At 48.9% G+C, this 24,443-nt stretch overlaps 1 protein-coding gene across 7 annotated transcripts in view; it reads right to left on the bottom strand.

Annotated features, from left to right (window-relative positions):
• The window catches only part of VAV2 (vav guanine nucleotide exchange factor 2), a 149,573-nt gene that overhangs the window by 89,837 nt on the left and 35,293 nt on the right, over positions 1-24,443 (bottom strand). The gene's annotated exons all lie outside the window — the stretch shown is intronic.

Here is a 24,443-nt window from a genome sequence, read left to right as displayed (position 1 = left end):
CCCTAATATGAAGTGATCCTCTGACCAGTGAAATCACTTGATATAGGCAAGTAATTTGAATTTATGTAGCAGAAATGCAAATTGAGCCCTGAGGCCACTCTCCTGTATGCAGCCCAAAAGCCTCCCGGGGGGCACACACATGATTCAGAGGTGAGTTACTTGGAAAATAAGAGTGGAGCTAATTACTGGTCCCAGCGCACTAAAGCTTTTGTTACAGTTCAGAAGGAAAAGAAACAAAAAAGACTGATAAAGAACACAAAAATGGACTGACTCATATTTGTCTTTTATTAAGAAAAGCCTGGATAAGACAGATCTTTTGCATTCAGAGAAACGAAAGGAGAGGCCAAGTCCCATATGTCCTTGTCTGGCCGCAGACACACCGTGTGCGTGGTGGTGGGGAGGACACTGGCTGGGGAGAGGTGGGTGCCAGGGCACCCCAAACCACCCGCTGGGTCCTCACACCACAGCTCTCCCAGCCCTGACTCACCTGCCTGTGGCTGGGTGCCCTGGGATTTATGAAATACCAACGTGTAAAGAATTAGGAAAATTTCTAGGAGACAGGCTTTTTAAAACAGATGCGCAGCAAAGGTGGTGGGTTATCACAAGTGCTGGTCCCTGCTCTCTGCTCCAGAGACTCTGCGCATCCAGGAGCCAGCCCAGACCACTCCGTGCTCTGAAAATAACTTTTTTTATCAACAGAAGAGGGGTAAAACACACAGAGGTTATATAAAACCCAAGAGAGCCAAGACTCCCAGCAGAGGAAGCAAATGGAGCAGAGGGGGAGCAGCATCTCAGGATGCAGATTAACACTGCACACCACATTTTCCCAGAAGGAAAATTGCATCCCTGGCCCTGTGACCCACAAGCTCCATCATCTCCTACTGCAGGTGATGGGGATGGAGCACCCTGCACTGGCTTCTCCCTGCTGTGCTACCCCTGGAAACACACCACCCCCCACAGCAGCCACGGCACCCAAGGTCAGAGCAGCAGAAGCAAAGCTGAGCTGCAGAAAAAGAAAAAAAGTTTGCGACTAAAAGCTTAACAGGGATGATTCACACTTCCCTGCTACAAAGAGATGTCCCTGTTTGCCAAGTATTTCACCTTGGCTTGGCAAAGGTGCCTTTGGCTGATGGTCCTAAGTCACGTAACGTCACCATAAAAGCCCTGGAACAGATTAAGAGCAATATTTGGGTGTCCTGCTCAAAAAGGGGCCGAGGGAGGAATGGAAACTCCATATGGCTGCTTTATATATCTAACAGCTTTATATATTTAGCTGGCTACAAAGGGAAACGTGCGGCTCTTGAGAACAATGATACCAGTTCCTGACACCGCGCCGTGCCCCAGGAGAGAGCTGTTTACAGGAAAAAGCCTCTGCCCAGAGAGCCCGGCCAGCCTGCGAGGAAACGAGCAGATGGCCAACAGCCCATGGCGGGCACCAACACGCACCCCGGCCACGCGGCAGCTGGGAAACAACCTCCCAAGCTTTGGCGAGGCTGTCGGAGCACGGCCCAATTCAGATTTAAAGCAGAGAGCCTCGATGACTTCGCAGTGCTGCTCCAGGGCCAGGAGGATGGGGAATGGGGGACCCTGAATCACTCCAGAGCGGCGCTGAGGGGTTGGTAGCTCCAGCAACGCTGCTGACACGGGATGACCCGAAATATCAGAGCTTGACTGGGCCTCCAGCTCAAGCAGGCGAACGCGTTCCCCTGGCAGGAGGAAAGGCAGCAGCGTGCCAGCACTTCTCCAAAGCCTGAACACGTGCATGCGAGGTGTTCCGTGCCCCTCTTCCATCACCCGGGCCGTCTGTGCAGCCACACGCTGACCGATGGACGGACAGACGGACTCTGCTGGACTTCCAGCAGTACGTCTGCTCACGCAGGGACCCGTCCCAAGCCCATCGGTGAAGCAGCACGGGGAGGAAAACCGCTGTGCGAAACGGAAAGGAAGTGGAAAGGGAAAGGAAAATGTCTTTCGCTGTCGTGAACAAAACAAAAGCCACAAGTGATTCAAAACGCGCCACAACACCCAGCGTACAAACAGGGTTACAGCGAATCTCACTCAAGAGTTCGCTGTGAAGCGACAAAAACCGCTTCATCCGGGCACTGCAAACCCCCCAAACACCCCAGCACATGCAGCGTTGTTGTGGTTTCCTCCTGGGATAAAACTGCAACCTCTTCCCTCCTTCCTGAGCCCACCACAGGCCAGAGAACCAGCCCCAGGGTCCGCCCAAGCCTGCGCTGCCTCGCAGCATCCTCACGCCGCAGCGAGGGCAGGGGAGCAAAGGGCTCCCAGTAACAGCCCCAGGGTCAGCTCCCAACACGAAACGCTCCCATCAGGTGCATCATCTGGCGTGGAAACAGAAAGAAAATACCCTTTATATCTCACTTCGGTTTCAGGCTCTGAGAGCCTCCAAGACGCACGGAGCAGCCTGCAAGCAGTGAGACTCGAGGCTCATGCTCTCTCTGCCTCCACACCCAGGCTTCCAATATTTAGCAAAGAGATCATGACGTGCAGCCCCTGCACCCCAGCCTCACCTGGGATTTATGGGTGCAGCAATCTGCTGGGGACCCGCTGGTGGAGGCGAGCTCCGAAATCACAGAGCACCAGACAGAGACTTTGCATCTCCTCCCTCTGTAGCTGCTGCTAACGAAGCCACCAGGTTGCTTAACACGCACAACCTTACCATGCCTAATCTAGCGGAGTACAACGTGCCTAAACACACAGTGACTTTTTGTATCATGCTCATACCGTGCTTGCACAAGCATGGAACGAGGAATTCGATGTAACACACTCAGGTGTGTACAGAGGGGAGGAGAAAGCGAGCACACTTCTCCCTGCAGCAGTGATAGTCTGATGCATCACCTAACTTCAGCTACGGGACAAGAGGATACACGCTAACTTGCATTACTACTTTCTCTCAAGTCTAAACACTGATGTTAAAAATTATTTTTTACATTATTTTTATAATTTTTCTACTGCCTTCAATGCTTGTTTGTTTGAATGAAGGGGGAATCAGGTCTACGCAAAGTCTGGCAGAAATGGAAAGGAGACATTTTCCTTGTGATTGACAAGATAAAGCCTCCAAATGATTGACAGGACAAAAGACTTTTGTTTTCAGTTGATAGGCAATGCAGTAATTTTCTTTAAAAGGCATCTTTTCTCCCCAAGCCTTTCTGGAAAAAACACAAACCACAAGACAGACCTCTGCGTTGAGCTGTATCGATCCCCTGCCCGGGCTGAAGGCTGATTACCACCATGTTTTCTACGGTCCAGAGCCTGAAGAACCCAAGTAAACCAAATACATGTTCGAGAGCCAACGCTGCTCCCACAACAGACACAATCACTGTGCAGACGGCTGACAGCGTTGCACAGCACCAGGGAACATCACCCATGGGTAACCATCACCTGAAAGCAAATCCTACCGCATTCCCACCCACTTTCCTCTTCTCCCAAGTTCCTACACTCACTAGCTTCCCTTCTCCAGCAAAAATAAACTCCATGCACATGACATGTATTACGGTGACAAATTTAAGTTATGTCAGATGTGCTATACCGATAAGCCTCTTGCAAGGAATTGGGTTTGGCCTTTCTAGAGGAGCCGGGATGCTCCACGAGACGGGCAGATGAGCTCCGTGAATCCCCACAGACATCACAGCACAGCTCATCTCTGCCACCCGCATCTCTCCTTCAGCACCTCTCGTGGTGGCCAAGCCACTGGCTTGACTGGCACGGGTGACTTCAGTACCATGGGTGACTTCAGTACCAGGGGTTGTTAAATCCAGCGCATTCCCAACGTGCATCCAAAACACGAGAAGACCTAATCCTGCCAACACCTGCATGGAGACGGCCATACGGAGCAAGAAATTCATCCCCTGTGGCATAGCTCTTCCCTTCATGAGTAATCTTTGCTTGCACAAGGTGACAGCATGCAGTGAAATCAAAGGGCTGTTAAAAAACGGGTGTCACCCTGTCTGCGTGACCTTCCCGGCAGATATCTGAGCCGCACCTGGGGGCTGCAAGGGGCGTCCTCGCTGCCCTGGGAGTGCTGCCCGAATAATTCATTTTTGGGGGGATGCAATGGCTGTGCAGCAGGAAGGAAGGAGAGGGTGACCCAAGTGAGGTTTGCTCCTGCTGTTCCTCTCTGCACAGTTCCCAGTGCCGGGTGGGTCAGCTCTCAAAATAAACTAACTGTAGATTAAATATAATTTTGGTTTTCAATGAAGAAAAACATGAAAACAATGAAATGATTCCTCTCAGAAGTTCACTTTGTAGACAAAATGATTAGCTGCATTTCAGCCAAAATTAGGAGTATTTTCAGTTAACAGTTTGGGGAAAATAAATAAATAAATAAATAAATAAATAAATAAATACGCAAGCAAATAAATAAATAAATAAGAAAGATGAAAAAACCCAAGCTGCCAGCACATTTTGCTCTGGTGTAACCCGCTGGCTGCCAGCACTGTTACGAGAGCGAGAAAGATGCTTTGCCCTGTTGTGAGTGCACGAGGTGGTCCATGCAGGGGACAGATCCCGGCACAGCTAATCCACACATCTGCTGTTTATGCCAGTATTTGGGAATAACACGAAATCTTTCAGCAGTAAAGCAGAGTGTAAATGGAAGCAACCTGGAGCATCTGCCCTGTGTCTTGGCAAAAGCCCCATCGTGTTCAGCTGGAGGGACAAAGATGACAGACATGGGACACAGCCGTTGGACTCTCAGAAGCCAAACCTGATCATCGCAACAAATATATAAGTACAGATCTGTCACAAAAATCACTGTATCCCACGGAGCCCATTCTACTGAGTCACCATCCAGACTGACACCAACAAGAGGCGGAAAACATCTTTGTTTGCCGGCAGCAAAAACCCAGCAAGCCAGAGGTAGGAACTGCACGATCAGCTTTCTGAGATATCATCACAGCTGTGTCCCAGATACAGTCTTCATTTTAAAAATAATAATAATCTATACATGAAAAGAACAGAAACATTATGCTTTGCCTATGCATAATGACTTAGGACACCAGGAAAAAAAAAACCACCCCCACGCATGTCAAATGACATGGTTGTGAGACCATCTCACATCTGTTATTTGTCTTTGTCGCTCCTCATTTCTCTGGCTTTCCTGAGAAGTTCATACATATTTAAAAAGGCCAATAGCTCCATTACTCCTCACTTCTTGTAATATTAGAAGATTAGAGTCCATAAGGGAGCAAAAAGAAAAGAAAGCATCACGGGGAAAAATGTCACCGTAGTACTACAATATTATTTACCCCTAATCCTACATCAAAGTAGTTTTTATTTGAAGGAGGGCTGCCAGGGCAGGAGGCAGAGCTCTGGGTGCATAAATGAAGGTGACTTGGAGCAGGCACAAGGCTCAGACTTTTTCATCAGCAGCCATGCAGCACAGCCAGCACAGACCTGCTCTCAATGTCCTCGATGTTGTCCCAACAGAATCAGGCTGGAAAACTATTAATTATGAACCAGAGCTGGCACACTTCCTTCACAGCAACAGCGACGGAGGAAAAGATACCCCAGCTTGCTCTGCTCTGGATTTGGGTTTGCTCTGGCAACAGAGATGCAACCAGAGCGGTGGGCAGCACTGGTGACTTTGGAAGCCTGTCAGGTTTTTGGATGGGTTTTGATTTTTTTTACTTTTGCTGACAACCAAGTTCTTTCAGGATTTGGGCCTTTTAATTTCTTTTTTTAAAACAGAAAATGAAAAAAAAAAAAAAAATTGACGTTTCAGTGTGTTTGTTGCTCAGAAAAGAGCAGGCTCCGGGTTTTGGTAACTTCCCCCATGAAGTCAGAGCTGTAATGGCTTCATACTCATACTTACCCTATGGAAAGGCTTTGACTTCACTCTACGATCTCAAAGGTAATGCAAAGAAACCCAAGGCCAGCAGAAATTTCACGCTCAGACTTTGATGCGACCATAAGCATTTGATCACTCTTTCAAAGGCCACCGAGGTGTCCAAAGGCAGCTCCGGGGGGGAGATGAACAGCCTGGGCATCGCTTTCCATGTCAGCCAGCACTCCTGCCTGCCGCCAGCGAGCAGGATGGGCCTTGAGGTATCCTCTGTAGCTTGAGTCAAGGCAACGGCTGTAGCTGTGGGGCTGGAGAGACTGTACCTGGCACCGGGAGAGCAAGCACATCCCTGCCAAAACGCCATCCTGAGCTGCGTGGCAGCAGCACCACAGACACCCTGCATCAGCCCATCACTCCCAACAACTATTTATATATCGTTCATGATATTATTTTCTTCCTGTCCACACTATCATGACCCAGTGCTGTGAAAACTTGATGTTTATGTATGTTTTCACCATCAAAAATGCCAGGAGGAAAAATGAAATTACTGAAAAGCCTCACAGGTTACCATTCAATATGAAATACCCAGCAATGCCTCCAGCCAAGGCGAGCATCGCTTTAGTGGTTTACGAAAGCCCAAAGCCTGCCTGATGACCTGCATCTAATGAGAAGTTTGTAAAGAAAAGCCAGCAGACATTAAGTGCAGCTCTAACCCTGCGACCAGCCCCTGACCTGCAAGGGCAGCCGGCACAGTCCCAGTGCTTCCCTGGGTCCAACCTCCTCACCACAAACCGCTCGGCTCTTTGCTGAGCTTCCAGCCCCTCAGCCTTCCCCAGCCTTCAGCCCAGAAGTCCAAATCCTTGATTACCAACTCTTTTGCCTCATATTTCTATGCAGAAACCACAAAACTTCACAGCACAGCAACTAAAATATTAAAGCAATAAATATTTGTATTTTTATATAAATATTTACATAAATATTTTGGTCACAACCTGCATTGATTTCCACCCCCTCTTCTGGCTTCGCTTAGACAATATTGATGTGGTGATATTTTCGTGCACTACAGGAACATTTTTTCCTCTCAGAAGGAAATGAATGAACAAAGTCAGCCCCAGCCGCGAGCGTGGCGACAGCCACACCCTGAGTACAGACTTCTTCCCAAGGCTGAAGGACAATTTTGTGTGACCTCATCATAATTTTTATCTTATTTCCTTGATTTTGGGGCAGATTCAGTGAAGCTCATAGGAAGGTAAAGATGCTCTCCACAAGGTTACTCACGGGTACGTGCGTATGTGACAGTGCCCGATCAGGATTTATCTGAACATTTCTACAATGCCATTACTAAAAAGCTCCATTCTTCACCCTGACTGGGGCTGAGAACTACCCTAAACCACAGCTCCTGTCCTAGACCCTTGAAACACGCTTGCCAGCACTCAGGTGTTGCAAAGGAGGACTTGCAAATGACAAGCACTCCGGTTTGCGCTGGAAATTTTGCCTAAACACCTTGCTTTTGGGGTTCTGCTAGATGGGTACAGGCTGTACAAAAGGACAAGGCTTGAGGACACCCACAAGGCTTGTGATGCTGAAAATCATGAAAATAAGTGGCACTACCCACGCGCTCATCACCACTGTCGCCCAGGACAGGGGAAGCTCCTCCGCAGAGCTTCGTCCTTACACTCAGACGCGAGATGACAAAGGCAGCATTGCACAGGAGCTCTCATCAGATCCAGCCTCAGACCAAAAACTAGGAATGAAAGCAAAGCACGACCACTGCTACAGTGGGGTGAGCCCGGCCGCAGTGTTTCTAGCACATAGGGAGGCACACAAATGTCATTTATCAGGGTCAACTCTTTTTTGAGCAGGGAATAGCCAGTTGGAGCAGGAGGGGTCAAACCCACTGATTTTACATTCATGTTAAAGCTCTTCAGAAAGTTACTGCTCCACACTCCTGTGCATCCACATGCAGCCTACGCAGCTCTTTGCTCACTGCTACGCTTCAGCAGCTCTTCTGTCTTCAGCGGCTGGGGTCCTAATTCTGCTAACCAGGATTTAATTTGCTCTTGCTAATATTTTATCTGTGGTATTAGGTCATGTTTCCCTTTCCACTTGAAAGGCATCTTCAGCTTACTGGCAGCAATGAAATTAATAGAGAAATCATTAGAAAGCATAAGGCTAGGGCCGTGCAAATCACACACCACAGAAGATTATTTCCAAACAATAAAATTAATTGGTGTCATCAGCCACTAGCAGAAATGCAGAGAAGAGTTTGCATTAAAAAACATAGAGGATTATTGACAGCCTGTGACTCCTCATACATAAAACATTTGATGGCATAATTTTATTATTTTCTATGCATGAAGGCTTCCCCTGCACGGAGCTGCGGAGGAGAGTTCAACCAGACAGCAAGATACATCTGGGACAGTGATACTGCAGCAATACCCCAGCTCTCGCCTGCACAAGACAGCTAGAAATCAGCTGAAGACCTGGTGGATTTGGCCACATGGCTTGCGGCAGTATGAACCACACTGATTTTCAAAGGACAAGCACCCAACACCTTTTACAAGTAAAGCCCCACAAAGATGGGCTGTCTGAACCCAGATTTACTGGTTTCTTTTGGATACCCGAGACACAAGGACTTGCCTGTTGCAGGCACTTCCAGGGAGCAAATCCCACAGCAAACCAGTCAGGCCCGGCACAGCCCATGTTCAGCTCCTGGACCCTGAAGCAAACACCCTCCCGATCCTCCAAGATTCAGGTTTGGGTTCACAGCGTCTTCCTGGGCTCTCCCATCACACCAGGATCTGGCCCCTTGCTGACCCACGGAAGCCACACAAGCAACAGCAGAGGATTCTGGCCCTAGCTACAGTATTTTCCCCACAATATTCAAAAATGGCTGCAAAACACTAAAACCCATACACAGGAGAGATGCAGGTAAGATCATCACCCAAGCAAAGCAGAGTAAATACTACAGTGCTGTCATCACAGAACGGTTTGGGTTGGGAGGGACCTTAAAGATCATTCAGTCCCACCCCCCTGCCATGGGCAGGGCCACCTTCCACCAGCCCAGGTTGCCCAAAGCCCCGTCCAACCTGGCCTTGAACCCTGCCAGGGAGGGGACAGCCACAGCTGCTCTGGGTGACCTGTGCCAGGGCCTCACCCCCCTCACAGGGAAGAATTTCTTCCCTATATCTAATCTAAATCTGCCCTCTTTCAGTTTAAAGACATTACCCCTTGTCCTACCACTACATGCCCTTGTAAAACATCCCTCTCCAGCTTTTGCCATGGTGGTTAAAAAAAAAAAAAAGCGAACGATTAATTCAAAGTCTCGAGAAGGCATGTATGAATTTGTTTTGCTTCGTAAGAAAAAGAATAGATAGTAGCCTCAAGTCAGGATAATATTTATTCACATGCTTCACTTTGAAGTTCAGCCCCTGTCGACGTCATGTGGTGTGTGCACACGCTAAATCTCCTCAAGAAGAGAGCTTTCTGAAACCGCAGCCCGAACCAAGGAGAGGAAGAAAGGAAACTATTCAAACACAGGTATTAACAAAGCAAAGTAAGCCTCAACACCTGAGGAATTATATCACTGTCCCTCCAAAATACAAAGGAGAATTCAAATGGCTTCATTATTGTACCTCCCCCAGACCGTGCAGACCTATAGAGCAACCTCTTAGGTTCAGGGAACTGAATTTCATGGCAGAAAAAGCAGAACGGGAAGAACCGCCAGTTGGGTTCTTGCCAATAAAGAGGATTCCTGCCATAAAGAGGGATTTCTCTATACCGCCGTTTCTTCCTGACATCATCTGAATGCATTTCCACACTTGCATGAACACCTGGAGAGCTTTAGGCAGGGAAACGGGCAGGAGCAGAGACACATCAACAGGCAAAAACATGCTGGGGCTGGTGGCAACACACCCACAGGCACAGCAGAGCCTCGAAAAAGCCCCGTTAATGTCCAACGTCCCAAACTCCTTCCCAGCCCCGTGCATAGGAGCTGCCTTACTGAGACACGAGCTTGTGTCCAAGACATTTTTGCTTTAAGTAGCTCTGGATATTTTGGCTCTTCATGCGTGTGCCTCAAGCAGAAATCACCAGCCTTGGGCTGGGTGATGAGGCAGCAGCTTTCTGCACCCAGCCTCAGCACCTGAACTCCCAGTTTCAGGTCAGGCTCCAAACTGCACGGGGTGAAAAACCTTTACGCACTTTGCAAACATTTTGGTGCAGGTTTGCTCAGTGCGTGCCAAGGAGCAGAAAAGCAAACAGCCCTGCCTTTTCCAAACAGAAGCATCACAAGAGTCATGCTGCAAAGAGCCATTACTCAGCTCCTGCCTCCACCCCCCAAAGAAGAGAACATACTTTTTCCAAAATTCCAAGCGCACCACAGATAATAATCGGTATCAAAATTCCTCTTCCACTTCACCTGCTGTATTGCCCAGAATGCAAACACATGGGAAAGAAAAATTTCCTTCTATATATCTTGCATCTCTGATCTCCCTCCATGGGTCCTCTGACCAGTTTTACTAAACACGTGGGTGAACCAGGACGCTACATTACACCCTGATACCCTTAATGAGCACCACCGGGTAACGTCTCTTATCTGACCTTTCTTTTAGTTGGGTCACTCATATTTATAGTCATGCTTCATTTCTCCTTAAGTGTGCCCCTGATATGGCATTTACTCATTTATGTTTCAGAAGAGAACAGGGTAAAAATGGATTTAATGGAGCTAGAAATAGAGTGGAGCAAAACCACAAAAATCTAAAGATCTGCTTGTCCTTCAGACAGCTTACATGAACAGGAACCTGCTGCGAATAATTTTAATCGATTGCTACCTCTTTACAAGCCTTCAGTGGCAAGACAGAGCTGGAGAAGCATCTAGGAAGAGCAAAGTGCCTCGAGTTAAATGTTTTTTTGTTGTTTTATACTGTTGTAACACACGTACACAGAAGTGCCTGTTGCAGCTCGTGATGCGACTTCACAGAACCCAACAGGACTGACACAGCAAAACTCAGCTTTCAAAAAGCTTTCTCCAGTAACAGCAACACCACCTGCCAGCCCGAGCGGCTGAATCTCTTTTTATCTGCTTCCAGGGCTCTTGGCACTGCCCTTTCCCTGTGTCTTGAAGGTCCCTGGCCACTGTGAAAACAAGGTGGCCAAAGCTGAGCATCCCTGGCCACAGACGATCCATTCCTGCTGTGTCCCTGGCCAGCTTCTCCTTAGCCTAGTCCAGGGCAGGTTTTCTTAACCTTCCCTTGCTTTTCAAATTCTCCCCCTATAACGGTTAAAATTGATCAGCTGCCAAAACAGAGTGATAAGGTGGTGAAGATTCAGGCTCTATTGCTCCTCTGAAGGGTAACTGCTCTTCTGTGAGCCACTGACCAAGAAGAGGCACATTAGAAGAAGCCGGGGGTGTGCCAAGCACTCCAGCAACAGGCAGTTAAACCCCTTTATGTGCCAGAAAACGGCTGTGGAGGTGGGAGAGGCTGCCCACAGCCCTGCTGAGCCCCAGCACATCTGCAGAGGGGAGCTGAGCAGCACAGACTGATGCTGGGGCATTTCTCTGCTGGGTCCTTCTCCAAGGAGCAGAGGACGGGGCTGTCATCACACCACGACTCTCCTCTCCGCTGCCCAGCCTGGTCACCAGTCCCAGCCCCAGGCAGGGGCTACCAGCCACGCCGCCAGCACTGCAGAGCCTCTGGGATGAATTTTGGTTCCGCTCTAGTTCAGTTCCTCTGGCAAAGTCAACTGGGATCCAGCCAAATGCCTCTGCAGCCCATATCCCTGCAGGGAGGATTCCCGGGAGGTTTTATGACAAAAGGAGGAGACTTCATGGTAGCCAAAACCACCAGTGCTTCAGGCCAGCCCAGTCCCCAGGTCCATTCCCGTGGGAAGCACAACCCACAGGCAGCCCCATGGAAAACCACCCTCAAACCCATCCCGGTGCCCCTCTCCAGAACCTGCTGGTCCAGCTCCCAGGCTGCAAACAGAGAGGCAAGGAAAACCCAGACAGAAGCGACCTGTAATTTCACAGCACGAGTCTGCCGTGTGGACCTACCACAAGCGCTCTGGAGTCAGGAGATGGTCCAAAGCTGCCCAGTCTCTAACATTATGAAGAAAACCTCCTCTCTGGCATTTTTCTTAAAGCCTCGGTCTGAGGAACCTTGCAATTACTTCTGATCTTTTAGTTTTATTTTTCAAGTTTTTAGACCCTTGCAACTGCAGAAAAAGCCTGAACCACTACTCAAGTGCTCAATACTCACTTAAAAGAAGGCCTCTAGAAACAACCTTGTAGTGCTGTTTTTAAAAGAAATAAGCCATTTTGAGAGCACATAAACCATACACCCGGAATTCTCTGCAGCATCAACTGTCCAGGCACAAGAGTCTGCTGCAAGCCCATGTACCCAGCCAGGGAGCAGAAGGTCCAGGCAGGGCCAGCAAGCCCCTTCCTCAGGGGACAGCTGTTGTGAGAAAGGAAAGGACATGACCACGTGCAGGCAAAGTACCACAAACATCCCTGTTCCAAGCGGGGTTCAGAGCTTGACATCCCAAAAATCCTCAGCCCCTTGCAAGTCCTTCCCTGAGCTACCAGCTGAGCTTCTGCTCTCAGAGCCTTGCACCCGCAGCCATCCCGAGCTGTCCCAGTTTACCCCCAAAAAATTACATTTGGCAGCTCATCAGGGGAAAGAGCACTGTGAAAACACACACCAGCGGGACCCCGGCAGACAAGTGTTAACCCTTCATCCTCCCTCAAATCTCTCATTTTCTTCCTTTTTTCATCTCCCATTGGCATTTATGATCTCCAACCAGCATGTCCCAGTTTGCCTGGGCATGGTGGAGGAGAAATTTTGATCTGAGGAGAGGCTGAACATGGCTGGTGTTAATGGCAAGACTGCGGCAAGGGGAAATTTCATCAGTGCACAAATGGAATTTGCCAAGAGGCATTTTAAGAGTCAATTCTTCACACTCCAGTAATTAGAACAATATTATGAAAAAAGGCAAGGGGGAAGGCAGGAGGCAGTGCACACACTGGGACTTGGCTGATGGAGGAAACGGGCTGAGCAAACAAACAGAGTCAAGTGAGGCCTCAAGGCAAGAGTCCTTCACATGGTTCCCTGCAGGCTGGATTTAAACCAAAAGTTTATCCACTTCCCAACTGTAGATTTTTCTGTGCGTGCATGTTTTTAAACAAAATTTTGTATTTAGATCAAATATGGGCTAATGACCCTGACCCAACTTCTTTACCTCAAAAATGCAATAAAGGTCAACGGGTTGGGTTTTTTTTTTCCTTTCCAAGCTAAAACATTCAATTCGAGGTCCTGCTATGGACTCTCCTAGTGACTAATAAATCTCTGTGCATGATTTAAGACACTATGAAAGTCTAATCCCATTGAGTACTTGGTCCCAAAAATCAGATACCTGCAGAGGAGCCATCATCTAGGTCCACAAAAATCAGAACACCTCAACCTGTTGCATTAGCTGAAAAATGCTTGAAATTAACTTCACATCCAGCATCTACTCTAATGGGATAAAACACCCCAGCTGAAAAATGGAACAAACCCAAACAAACCTATGTGGTGGTGGATCCATCTCTAACTCCTCCCTGGCTGCTGGGGCAGCCTCTCCAGGGAACTGGTGGACTCTGCAGCTGCTCTCCAGCGTCCCACATCGGTGTGCCCACACGCAGAGCCCGCGCAGCGAGCTTCACCGTGGTATTTCCAGGAGCCAGAAAATGCTGCGCTTTTTTTTTTTTTTTTTTAAAGAAAAATTAATTTGCTATGCAAATCTAGCTTCTGCAAAGACAGCCTGGGAGCAGAAGTGATGTGTAGGGTTCAAGATAGACTGACGCTGGACAATGGTTATTCCTATCTGCTGGAAGTGGGGACTCAGCCAGCTCAGTTCACATCTGCAACGAACTGTGATCTCAGCTCTGCTTCTGGAGCACAGAGGTCCTTTTGATAAATCTCTCTGTACAGGGACTAAAGCACTATTTCCGCACGAAAGAAAGATATTCAATTATTTTCAACAATCTTTACAGTCCACAGGCTTGGAGGACTGAGTTTCTCTTTCCCAAGGGAGAGCTGTTGCACCCCATCAGGCTGAGGTACATCGCTGGGACAGCGGAGAGCAGTGCTCCAGAGCCCCCAGCTCTCCAAGAACTTCTTTTAAATTAATCCTCCAGCACAATCACCAGTTGCTTTGCCTTTCGCATGTGCCCAGAGACCAGGGTGCCACAGGAACACCCTCAGTATCACACCCAAAATCCTCCCAGGATCCCCAGCTCTGATTTAATTCTCAGTGCACACTCGTAGCACCGACACCAAAACTGCTGTGTATGGGGAAGAACCCCTCCTCATTCTTTTCCTTGAGAAAATTCTACAAAGCTTCTCTTTGACAAAGCTCCACTTTTCCAGATATATGTATACTTTAAATTAGATTCACAAAGCCAACAGAGATAGAAGAGTACGCCTGTATGAGAGCCATTACGCTGTGTATAAGTGACATCCATTGTGTCTCCGAGGACCCTACAACACAAATAGCTGTGGAACTGTCTCCCTACTCGTATGATTCATCAACTAAAGGACTCTTAAGGGATGCGGGATAGCAGCAGGTCAAGGCACAGGGCTGCCAGGTCTGTCACTGCTCCACTACCACTGTTCTGCAGGGCCTGGACAAAGTGCTGCTTCTTGGGCCACTACACCAACCCTTCAGACAACACAGAATCCATACGCTGTGTTTGTTATCCTCACTGCTCCATCATGTTCAGGCTCCAGACCACAGCAGAACAACTGAGCATCACGCTGCAGCTTGGAAACCCTTCATGCTTCAAGTCAGATTGAAGTCAGGGTGACCTTGGAGATGGCAATTGGAAGAGGTAGAGAGCTGGAAATAAGCTCTCCCACATGGCAGGAGTCGCAGAGAAGGTGTTTTTCATCAGTAGCTAGCATCAACATTAAGGCAAAAATATGAAGCCTTGCCCTAGATTAGGATGGAAAACACCATCATCCCAAGTCCCAGAAGAACATGCGAACTGCTGGCTCTGATTTATGTGTTACTTCCAACTCTTTTGCACATTGCTCCTTCCCCTAAAGTATTAGCCATCTTTCCCAAAACTTAAGTAACAGGCTGTGAAATCCCCACCATCTGTTAAGCCAGGGAGAAATCTCCACCACAGCTCAATCAGCCTCTCCCACACAAGCCTTACTCATGACTAGGAACAACTGCAAACATTTACCGAGTCCACGCTGGCTCAGAGATTCCTAAAAATTACAAACAAGAAGCCTGGAATAGGAAACCCTGACAAATTCCATGAAGCGCAGCGTGTCCACATCATTAGCTTCACCCAGGGTGCATTAAGACTGCTTTCTTGCTACCATGATTATGCTTTAATACGTAATTAGTAGGAAGAGAATGATGTCAAAGAGGAGAATGTCTCACTCACATGCTCACCATTAAACCTGAGAGGGTAATTGAACTAGCGGCAGCATCACCACCTGAGGTTCATTAACTGGAGCAGCAAAGCACTGAGGGCGAGTGAGTGTTGCTGTCCCACTGCAGGCAGGGCCCAGGGCTACCAGCCACGCTTGCCACAGTCACCCCATCTCCCCTCCTCGCACCAGGTTTGGAGCCAGGCAAGGAAAGTTCTGCAAGAGCTGTAAAATACAGAAGTACCTTTCCCCAAGAGAAACACTCACAGTTTTTCCAAAGGGAAATTGATACTTAAGACAATTACACAACCCTTGCAGATGTTTTTCAGATGTCTTGGTCATACCGGCCTCACCTGTGATGTTTAGAGAGAGGCTTTTTCAAGCTTATTCAAAGTAAATTGCTCCCCACCAGCAGTGCAGGTGCAGCCCAGCCCTGGGATTCTCTGTTACTGCACCCAGCAGAGCCCCTGCAGACAGACAGACCAACCCACCTCATGCCTCGAAGCTCCAGGATTATTTCTCACCAAGTTTTCCAGCCCTCTCTATCCCTCATCTGTGTGCACACCAACGCCCGCACCCAGCTCACAGCAGGCAGGTGGGAGGAATCCCGGATGCACAGGGAGTTTTTGACAAAATATGCCATTTTTGAAGGAAAAGGAAAAAAAACCAACCCTATCTGGAAGCCCTCCAAGAACAAACAAGCAGCCCATTCTGACAGCCAGTGGAACAAAATAGTCTGAGATGCCACTTCCCCCGCCTCCCCACTCCCCTTAACTTTCCCCCATGAAGAAGTGTGGGAGGGAGACGAGAAGCCTCCCCATCTTCCCTGGACAAGGGTAGCCCCAGTTTCTAAAGCCATCCCTGCAGGTGGGCAGCCCTGGCGACCTCGAAGTCTCTCCAAACGTGGGAGACTCAGACAAGAGTGAGACTGGGCGAGAGATGGGGGTGCGAACAGCAAACCTCGCCGAAACCACGCTCTGCTGAGACGTAGAAGTTTCAACACCTTTACTTCAGTGCGCTGTTTATTTGCTGTGAAACATTAACATTTCTTTTCCAATAAGTGACTGTCCAAATGCAGAGTACAGATCTAGCAGAGCACGGCGGGGCCCCAGGCTCGCTGACCAAAGCCCATCTCCCTCTGAGCAGAGTCCTGGCCCCTCTCCTGGGATGTGCTGGGGAAGGGGCACGGGACACCCAGGCTCCTCTCGGCATCAGGATGTTTGTGTTCAGGTGTGATATTTCAGTGTGCTAACTTGTACCGACTCTCCTCTCTCCCAAAGGAATCACAGTTTCCTACAGGAGCTGTTTTTTCCCCCTCCGTTTTTCTTGACTGTTTCTTGGAGATGTTGTGCAGAATTACCCTGAGTAATGCGGTTTGTGGAGTTTGGCTGGGCCAGTATTTTCAGGCTGAAAGTTTCACTTTTTTGCCCATTCTGCTAAACCATGGTTACACCCATATGTTAATCTGTTTCAAAAAATGTTAATTATTATTTGTAACCAAAGCATTTAGCCTTGGGACAGTCTCATCATCCCACACTAGTGTTCCAAGAGGCTGAAAAATCTGCAGATTTTAATGATCAAATAGAACTCATTAGAAAATAAAGTCCTTTTATTCCAAGACTCCCTTAAGTGATATTACCTGGGTTCTATTTCCTTCCTTTCCCAAAGCACATGCACACACTGAACAGTTCAGCTCAAGTGATGGCAGCTGCACTAATTGAGCACCAAAACATAAAAAGACTGACTTAGCCTCTTGACATCTTTCAGTCACCATGATGCTCACTGTATCATTAAGCCTCAAATACTTGAGGAAATAATAAAACATCTCGAGGGGTTCAAATGAAACCAGGCATTTTTCAAACAACATGCAAAATCTGTTGGGTCACCCAAAAGAGCCTGGCTTATCCCCCTCTCCTTTTTAGAGATACAGGCTGAAAAATTATCAGTCACAGGTTTTTCAAGGGAAAAAAAAAAAAAAACACAAACCTTTTCTCCCCAGTCTTGTCTAAAATTACTGCAAGGAGAACCCAGACAAATCAAAAAGGTAAAGAAAAATCAATTTAATATACATTAAGGACGTGCATTTATCCATGTCCTGATCAATACCTTGGATTCCTTGCACGTTAAAACACTTCCATCGCTATTTAAGTCACAACAGTAGAATTCTCCTATCCAGACTATGGAAGTTATGAAAGATCCTGCCCATACTTGTTTGATCTGAAACATAATACCCCTTAATGTGACCCCTTGGAAAAATACTGGGGAAAGCAGCCAAAAAGGAGAAGAAAAAAAAAAAAAAAAAAAAGACAAAGCTTCCCAGAATGAACATTTCTGGCTGTTTCAGTTCCACTGAGAAGCTGCACATCTATAAACAGACTCGATTTCTAAGTAGGGGAGAGAGGAAGGGGAAAAAGCAGAGGGAATTTGCAGGACTGCTGAAAGCTTCTGCTGCGGTGAATACCAAAGGGCCACCAGTGCTGGGGCCCAGCTCCTGCTCTCGCTCCTGCCTAAGTGCCAGTTGTTGGGACGCAGCATTTTCACAGAATCAATTAGGTTGGAAAGGACCTTGAAGATCATCCAGTCCAACCGTTAACCCAGCACTGACCGTTCCCAACCCCACCAGATCCCTCAGTGCTGGCTCAGCCCGACTCTTCAACCCCTCCAGGGATCCCGGGGACTCCCCCCCTGCCCTGGGCAGCCCATTCCAACGCCCAACAGCCCCTTCTGCACAGAAATCCTTCCTGACATCTAGTCTAAACTTTTCCTGGCACAACTTGAGGCCATTACCTCTTGTCCTGTCCTTTACTACTAGGTTAAAGAGACTCATCCCCCCTCTCTGCACCCTCCTGGCAGGGAGTTGCAGAGGGCCAGGAGGTCTCCCCTCAGCCTCCTCTTCTCCAGACTGAACCCCCCCAGTTCCCCCAGCCGCTCCCCAGCAGACCTGTGCTCCAGACCCTGCCCCAGCTCCGTTGCCCTTCTCTGGCCACGCTCGAGTCATTCAATGGCCTTTTTGGGGTGAGGGACCCAAAACTGAACCCAGGTATCGAGGGGCGGCCTCACCAGTGCCGAGCCCAGGGCTCAGATCCCTTCCCTGTCCCTGCTGGCCACGCCAGTGCTGACACAAGCCAGGATGCCATTGCCCTCCTTGGCCCCCTGGGCACACTGCTGGCTCATTATCCATCCCCCCCAGGTCCCTCTCTGACCGGCAGCTCTCCAGCCACTCCTCCCCACGCCTGTAGCCCTGCTGGGGGTTGTTGTGGCCCAAGGGCAGCCCCTGGCATTTGCCCTCAGTGAAACTCCCCCAGTTGGGCTCAGCCCATGGCTCCAGCCTGTCCAGGTCTCTCTGCAGCCTCCCCACCCTCGAGCCGATCAACACTCCCACCCAACTGGGTGTCATCTGCAAACTGACTGAGGGGGCACTCGATGTTCATCTGCTCGGCCAGGACACCAGGCTCCCGAGCCCACCGACGGTGCGAGCCTCACGATCCCACGTGCATGTGCCAAAGGCCTCCCAGCACCTCTCCTCCATGCTCCCCAAAATCAAAGCAGCTTTGCCAACGGCAGTAACTCCCACCACGGTGTTCACGTGTGATGCACAAAGCCCTCGGCGAGGAGCTGAGCATGACCCTGGGAAAGCTCCCTGCTACGGTGGCTTGGCAAAAGCCCCCGGGGGCGCCCAGCCAACAGCCCTGAACGTTGCTCTGGGCTGGGGAACCGCAGGAGCGGGTCTGATGCTGCAAAGCGTTTCTTTGCAGAGAACCCAGCCCCAGTCACCAGAGACCTTGGGCGAGAGGGGGCGTCTGCTTTCAGCCACACCAGCATCCCACCCAGAAAAAGCCAGCTGTAAGCAGAGACCCTTCTCCCACAGCGGGAGCCCGGCGTGTCCCCTCTCATTTCAGCCAGCGGGACAGGAGGTGACACCAGGGCCACAGCTCAGGGGTCCAGCTTCCAGCTACCCTGCCTGGGCTGGTAAAGCCCCGGTGTTTCACAGAGGGGATTGCTTTAGGGTGCAGTGAAAGACTAACGGCATTTTATCAGCAACTTGCTGCCTAGGCACAATTTAAGGCTGTGTGCTGTTACTGGCCCCCTGAAGACCACAAAATAACCCAGCGTGGCCCTTTTGACATTAACTGCAACGGGCAGCTAGGAAGATTCACAGTCCACCAGATATTTCAGGGCAATATTCATAGCAGAGCAGGGAGAAACTTCCAGGATTTGGAGGCTAAAAATGTACATTACTAGAGGTGTGGCAGCACCTACCACATCCCTCGTGGCAAACGCTGCCTGGGTAACAGTCCTGTGCATGGCACGGCACCATGCAGCAGAAAGCACTGGCTGGTACACACTTGACTAGCCACAGAGATCTGTAATTCATTTGTCCTGTGTTTTAGGGAAGTTCAGCATCAGGGTTTCCTGTACACAATTTCAGCGTCCCGGCTGAAAACATCTGCTGGACACACTGCACCTGCTAACGAACTGCATCTGATGGCCTCAGGGCACCAGGGAGTGGGACGAGGGTCCCAGCATCACCCCACATCCAACAGCATCACCTGAGACTAACCTGCACCGCAGGAGAGTCACGGGCAATACAGAGCTTGGTAGGTAAGGTGTGTGAGACAAGCAGCCCCCCCCAAGCCCAAATGAACCCTCAAGCTGGCAAAAGGTATGGGGGTGGTGGTGGAATAAACCCAACCCATGCTGTTCCAGTCTGCTTTTGCTATTTGCAGCATTCATCCCAACATCCAAGTCTCCAGTACAATTCCAACAAAGCCATTTAAAACACGGGTGGCCACACAGCAGCTGACCTAATGCCAGCTGAGCAACATGCCAGCCAGCACAGGAGGGACCAAAGATCACCCACAGCTCCTGCCAGCAGCCAGGGAGTTAATCATCAACTGTCAGGTGGTGATGGCCCTGCAGGGCCATGCCACAAGGCCACAGGCATGACACATCCCCTCAAGGCTGCCTCCTCCACGCTCTTACATGCTTCCCAGAGCTGGGGTTTATCCCTCAGGCTAGGACTGCAGCACCCAAGGGCTCTGGGCAAAACCCTGTGGGCAGCATCAAAGTTTCAGTGAATTTTCAGCTTGTTGACAAAGCACCCTCAGTCGCTTCTGAAAGGCACAGCAGAGGTCCATAAAGCACAATATTGCCCCGCAGAAGCTGTACTGCTCTGCACAGGCACGTGGAAGGAGGCACAAGGGACACTGTGGACTCAGGGGGCACCCACAGACCCTTCTTCAGTGGGGACAATGCCACAGCAAGTGCCGGGCAGGCAAAGGGTTAAGTGGGTTCCTGGTTTCTTGAGTGCAATCACACATATAATTCTTTGCAGACCGGTTACTCTACTGCTCTCCTGAGAATTAAAAAAAAAAAAATTAATATATACACACACATGCCCTTCTGTAGGAGAATTCTTTTCGCTTCCTACCCCACCCGCTGCACACGCACTGTGCGTGTTATACAGCAATTAGAAACGTTTTCCTCTGCGATAGGATCCCTTTCTTGACACACATCCAACCACCACGTAGCAGCCGTGGGAGTAACTGGCACCGAGGAACACGACACGGGAGGGTCTGTCCAGCTGCCCGGTCTTGGGGAGGATCTGGAGATAAGCAGGAGGCGAGGCACAGCTGCCAGCCCCAGCATCGCGGAGCTGCCTGGGCACTGCCCAGCACTCCGCTCCCGGCTGCTATCGCTTCATGCACACAGCGCTGCACACAGAAAAATGCATTGCTCTTTATTTGTTCTTGGTTATAAGAGGTCGGGGGGGGGCAAAAAAAAAAAAAAAGGCAAGAATGGGAGAAGGGCTGCTCCCACCACCAGCGGGTCAGCTGGGGAGGGCAGGCACTGGCCTTGCTTTGTTACGGCACCAAAATGCAGCCATTCATCTGGAAGCCTTGCAATGTTCAACTTCCTATATTATTTCATATAAATTTCCTCCTTTCTCCTCTTTACAGGCCCAAACTAAGTTAAAAAGGCACCCTTTAAAATACTGCTGCAGGGATACCGACTTGTACGTGTGATTAGAGATGATGGAGGAGGGGAAATTCTCAGCAGAGAAACAGAAACACAAACCACCAACTCTTGGTTATTAATCCCTTAAATAATTCTGACAACGCCTCCCACCCTCCTATCTGAAACCAAGCAGAAAACTCTGATTTCTGACTCTCTGGGCAAGAGTGTGTGTGGGGGGGGGGGTGTCAGAGAGGGACAAGGGGATGGTGCAGCTGAGCCCCTTCACAGCTCTCCCAGCCCCCTGTCCCGATGGTGGGACCTCTCCTTGTGCAGCTTCTCCAACCGCAGGGTGCTGGTGATGAATTTGGGATAAATCTACAACAGCATCTGGCAGGGAGAGCCCGGATCCCTCCAGGGCTTTCCAAGAGCTCTCCACGCTGGCTCACCAGCAGCAAGAAGGGGACCCCTTTACGTCAAAAGTTATTCTGAAGATGCAAGTGTTTTACAGAGGGCACCCACCACTGACCCTGATAGTACCAGCACACCCCCCCCTCTTTGGCAGCTCTCCTGTCCTCTCCCACCAGCTCGGCAGCTCTTGGTGCCGCTGCCGGAGCGTGCCGTGCTCAGGGCCACCCTCCCCACCGCTCACGGCTCCTCCCCAGCACTTCAGACACGCAAGACAAGCCATGTACGCGTCCTCTGTCAGCCACCCACACGTCACACGTGCCAGCGAACCTCGGTGGATTCAATTAATTGAGAGGGAGGATTGATCCAGACCCTCCCTCCTCTGAGCCCTGCTCGAGCTGTGAGGTTGGTGCAGTTCTCGTCAACCTCTGAACCAGAACCAACAGAGTGAAAAACACCCCTTTAATCTCAGTATCAATATCTCCTCATTTTTCAGCTGACCTGTAAGCCGCTTCCCTTTTTCATTTTTAGAACAAGCATCATTCTGCATCTGTAGGTCAGGGTAGGAAAGACCCCTGTCTCACAAAAAAAGCTTTTTTCAAACAGTGCAGGAACTTCAAAAGAAATTCGGGACAATTAAATACATGTCAGGAGAAGGGAGAGGAGTGGGAGGCTAATAAATGGCACGCTCCACAGGTTTATGAATATTTGAGCTATATTTCTAAAAAAAAAAAAAAAAGTACATTACTGCAAGTTATTGAAAATGAGTAACTCCCTTTAATGAACCTTGCTACCATCATGCTGACTAATAGAGTGATAAAGAGTTTAATCCATATTTATGTACATTTTATCTCGTTATAGCTGGTGCCAATAAATTAGCAAGTCCAATAAGAGTTACATTTTATACCATCGCTGCTATTAAATGTGCACGAAGCACTGTACAACAGCACACCGTACATGAGCACTAGCTTTTTATTTTATTTCTTTTTTTAGGAGCCAGGCAGTACTAATAAAGACCGGGCACAGCACCCCTGCAGAGGACCCCAGTGCTCATTCTTGCAAGATCAGACCCTAATTAGGGACGCAGCAATATTAACAGGGGTTTTCTTCCTTGAAGCACTGCACACTGCAGCAGACACAGTCAGCGAAACGCTTCTGCAAGTCGTTTTAAGAGGGTTAAGATTTAAAACAACAAAAAAACACCCAACTTGTAAAAAACAATATATTCTTTTAAGGTGTCTTAAAGAGGCACAGATAGAAATGAAGGTCAGCATCTCGGGTCGCTTTGGGAAATCTCTGTCATGAAACGCAGCATGTCCCTTGTCACTGCGGGACTGCTTAACAACTGGACATTGGGAAAATAAACTGGCTGTCTGCAATTTAAACTGCCCTTTCGACTCCCTTGGGTAACTGGGAAACGCTGCAACCCAGATTACAAGAAACGTGACGCATCTATCTGGTAAAAGCCTGCGCTTGCCAATTACCCAACATCCCACAAAGGCAGAGATGGAGCTTTTCAGCTCCACAGGGATTTCGGCCGGAGAAGCCCACATGGTTCACGATCCCATTTCACCAGCTGTTATCCCAGCGACAGTAAGGAAGAAGTGACTTCCCAAGCTTAAAACTCAAGGAAGTTGCAAAACCAGGGATAAAAACTCACGTTGCTGGACTTGAGCATCGCCTCAACCACACTTGCTCCTTCGGAGGAGGCTCCACTGATCCTCCTTGACGAAGCCCTGGCTCAGAAGCCAAAGGGAGATATGGAAACCTCTCTCAGAACACCAGCTGGTCAAGGCAAGCCCAAGGGATCTGATTTTTCTTTCTCTTCTAAAGCACTAATGTTTTTCTTATGCTAAGAAACCTTGAAGGACCCTACAGATTCCTAAGGACAAGCCCTTTACATATATGTTGGCACCACATAAACGCAAGCCCCTGCCTTTCTACTTGGTAATTACACTACAGCAAACCTAAATGCTACCAGTAATTGCTGTCTTACCAGCATTCTGGTTTGGAGGAGAGAAATAACTACTTAAGTGGCATCCAGAAAGGAAACACCCAACACCACTCCACCAAGGTTTCTATGTAATTAAATGGTCCGCTGCTACCGTGCTCTCTTCAGAAAAGTCTCCTACACAGCGTAAAGTGTCTTGTAACCAAAAAACACTATTGATCTAAGGAATGAATAGCTGCAGGAAGAATTTTTTGTGTGTGAAGTCTGTGTTTGGCCAGTGGAAATGTGGATTAGAGACGCCTTTTGCTCTCCCTCTGACTCAAAACGGAAAGGCGCTTTGGTCAACAGCAGATTTTTCCCTGTTTATTTGCTTTGCCACTGTTGAACACAGATCTGAGGATAATGTGGGAATGAAAGGTGGCAAAGACAATGGGGATGTTTTGACAGGCTTCCAGAGGGATTTAGGGTGGTGCAGACCTGAACAGCTGATACCTCCACCAAACTGATAAAAAAAAATGCATTGGGAAAAGATCAGTGAGGTTTTTGTATACAGAATTTATGCCTCCCACATCTCTGAGGATGATGATACACATGAAAATAAGCAAGATCCAGGCAATAAAGTACATTTGGATTTCTTGGAAGCTTATGACAAGTTTCTTTCCAAAGTCTCCTAAAAAAATTAAATTGTTATGAGGTAAGAGGGAATGACAAACCATCTCCCCTTCCAAGTCACAAACCCAAATGTCCCGGCAAAAAGTGAACCAGGAGGAGGGAATAGCTGATCCCTAACCAGACCAAAAAGGAAACCAAAGTGTGTTCAGCTGACATGTTCCAGCAGTGTTTAATGCCAGACTCTATTAAAAGGCGTCTTCGGCAATTTGAAACAGCACAGACCAAG

The sequence above is a fragment of the Athene noctua genome, chromosome 20 (assembly GCF_965140245.1).
Source record: "Athene noctua chromosome 20, bAthNoc1.hap1.1, whole genome shotgun sequence".
Lineage (NCBI taxonomy): Eukaryota > Metazoa > Chordata > Aves > Strigiformes > Strigidae > Athene > Athene noctua.
This window is presented reverse-complemented; position numbering and strand designations above follow the sequence as displayed.